Genomic DNA, 1,278 nt, shown 5'->3' with positions numbered 1-1,278 from the left:
TTTATGTAAGCCAAACTATTGTTCTTACCCTGGAAAATAATTAATAATATTTATGTGATATCCAAAAGAGAAGCCCAACATAAAATTAAAACCTCTATCTTTGATGAGTACTTACAGCAAATTATCAGGATATGTTTTGCATACATTTGATATTTTCAGGCATAATAAATAAATATACAAACATTGTTAAGACGTGCTGCAATAATCAAGTCAATTAAAGATAAAGCAAGATCTTCCTGATTGAGGTGAAATTTCTATTAGTGTTCTCACCACTGCCATTTTACAAATTCTTAAACTGCATTGTAATCATTGTAATTCCAAAGCATTTATATCATTCTAGTGAATAGCGCTAGCTAGAAAAGCAAGTCAATTGTATTTGTTAGTTTATTGATTCTGATAGAAAAAAATATTGCCATTTTATACAGAAAAAAGAAAGTAATAAAGTGTACTGAGTCAAACTGTAGTAACCAAAAAATAACAATCCCACATTTTTGGTTTTTTTTTTTGTTGTTGTTGTTGTTGTTTTTTTTTTTGTTTTGTTTTGTTTTTTGTTTTTTGTTTTTTTTTTTTTACTTCACAGTCTTTAAACTGATCTTTTTTTTTTCTTCACTATAGAAGTATAAGGAAAATAAGGTTTTATGTCTTAAACTTTGTTATATCAGACCCAATCAAGCCAATCAAAATTCTGTTTTTAATTTTTTAAATTTATTCTTCTCTCATCCAATACATCCTGACAGCAGCATCTCCTCCCTCTCTCCTCCCAGCCCACCCCCCATGCCTCTCTCCCTCAGATCCATTGCTCCTCCATTTTCCTTTCAGAAAAAAAAAAATAATAATAGCAGGCCTCCCAGTGATTTCAACCTAACAAGCCACAGCACAATGCAATAAGAGTAGGCATAAACCTACATATCAAGGCTGGATGAGTAAACCCAGTAGGTAAAAAGTCCCACACGCTGAAAAAAGAGTCGGAGGCACCCTTAGGAGTCCAGCAATGTAACGAGTACGGTTTTTCCGCCTGCTGCCGCCTGGTCTTGTCCCGCCGCCAAGCCAGCCCCAAATAACACACAGAGACTCTGTATTTGATACAATGCTGTTGGTGTGGTTACTTGTTTCTTATCGGCTAGCTCTGCCTTTAATTATTAACCCATTTTTGCTGATCTATGTATTTTCACATGGCCTTCTCTTACCGGGGAGGCAGCTGGTGTCCAGCTCTCTCCAGACTCTCCATCTTGACTCCTCCTTCCTCCTTCCTATTTCCTCCTTGTCTCCTAGTCCCTC

The sequence above is a fragment of the Phodopus roborovskii genome, unplaced genomic scaffold (genome assembly GCF_943737965.1).
Source record: "Phodopus roborovskii unplaced genomic scaffold, PHOROB, whole genome shotgun sequence".
NCBI classification, from domain to species: domain Eukaryota; kingdom Metazoa; phylum Chordata; class Mammalia; order Rodentia; family Cricetidae; genus Phodopus; species Phodopus roborovskii.
Note: the sequence above shows the minus strand (reverse complement) of the source record.